Below are 1,857 nucleotides of genomic sequence, written 5' to 3' on the forward strand. Positions count from 1 at the left end.
CACGATTGTTTTCCTAGAGAGGAAAAGTCTTTTGAAAAAGACATAAGCTGCTCAGATGATGAGGCTATTGCTTATGGTTCAATTTTCTTCTTGACTCTATTTGGAGAATCAGAATTTGAATCTTTTGGTAAAGACAAGGTTCTATTCATGAACGAATTGGAAAGAAACAGTCAAACAAAACTTTGTACCCAATGAGGAATGAACTCGAATGGGTATTTTCTCCTTTGTTTTGAGAGGAGAAACTAAAGCAACCTTCTTCCACGAGGAATGATCTCAGTGGGGAACTGGAGAAAGAAGATGTTCTTTCTGCTTATGGGTGACAACCTACTAGAGAGATGACACGCCCATACCTGCTTCTTTTTTCCTTTTTTTTTTCTTTTTTTCTTTTTTTTTTCTTTTTGAGGATAAATATATCCTAAACAAGTAAGTATTGAAAAATGCAAGAATGCATAAATGATGCAAATATGTATGAATGATGAATGTCATGAATGTAGCATGCATGCTGACGATACTGACAGACAGAGGAGTATATACTGGAGAAGGACCGATGTCGCAATACAATCAGATACTTGGCAAATGTTTTTCAACACGGTGTAGATAACACAGGTGATGAATGGTGCTGCATGTTTTAGACTTCTCTGGGGAAGATGAGCATCTTTTCTCATTGAGATGGAAGATCTTCTCACTGGGGATAAAAGAGCTTCTTCACTGGGGATAGAAGAGCTTCTTTACCTCGAGGGGTAATTGCTTCAGAAATTCTTTCTGGGACCAGAATACCGTTGTCTCAACAATTTTTCAGGGAGAATCCTTTTGTTCATCCTGTGGAGACGACTGCTGATGTTCCTTCCGTTGTTCACAACTTAAAGGAAAATTTCGCTTTTATTTTGAAAAAGAAAAGTGAAGTAAATTCATTTAAAACTTATTTTTTCTTTTTTTTCTTTCAAAAGTGAATAACACAATTAAAGCGTCATTTTGAAAGCTGAAAGAAATTAAAGATTGCAAACAAATGGGCACAAGGCTCAAATTTATTTAATAGGATGGAAATCAGCTAAAGGCGTGACTCCATAGAGTATTTACAAAAGTTGGAAATGGTAATTATGCGGAAAAGGCTACATTGAAAGCAATAACCACTATTCCCTTACAACTTTGAGTTACAACTGTGCTTGTTGCTTCAGATTGGCGATGATTTGATTGAAGTTCCTTTGATGAAAAAGACCCTTCAGGTGACAAAGTACGGACTGATGCAGTTACTTTGTCATGAATCCCTAATTTTTGCCTAGATTGCCCTTTCAGGTTTTCAATCTACCAGGATGCATTTATTTCTGTTTATTGTCTCTAATTTTTGCCTGGACCGCCCTTTCGGGTTTTCAATCCACCGAGACGCTCATTTTTGCCTAAGTCGCCCTTTGCGGGTTTTCGACTTACCGAGCTGTTCTTTTGTTTTTTTTAGACAAAGTATTTCTTGACTGCATCAGCATTCACAGGATGTGGGAGTTCATCACCATCCATGGTTGCAAGAGTCATGGCGCCGCCAGAAAATGTTCTTTTGACAACATACGGGCCTTCGTAATTAGGAGACCATTTGCCCCTGGAATCTGGTTGAAAAGACAAGATCTTTTTAAGCACGAGGTCGCCTTCTTGAAATTCACGAGGTCGAACCTTTTTGTTGAAGGCTTGTTTCATCCTTGCTTGGTATAACTGTCCATGGCATAGAGCAGTCATACGTTTCTCTTCGATTAAATTCAACTGATCGTATCTGCTTTGACACCATTCAGCCTCTGATAACTTAGTCTCCATGAGGACTCTCATTGATGGTATTTCAACTTCTACGGGGAGCACAGCTTCCATGCCGTATAC

This window comes from Vicia villosa, unplaced genomic scaffold, assembly GCF_029867415.1.
Source record: "Vicia villosa cultivar HV-30 ecotype Madison, WI unplaced genomic scaffold, Vvil1.0 ctg.003839F_1_1, whole genome shotgun sequence".
Taxonomy (NCBI): domain Eukaryota; kingdom Viridiplantae; phylum Streptophyta; class Magnoliopsida; order Fabales; family Fabaceae; genus Vicia; species Vicia villosa.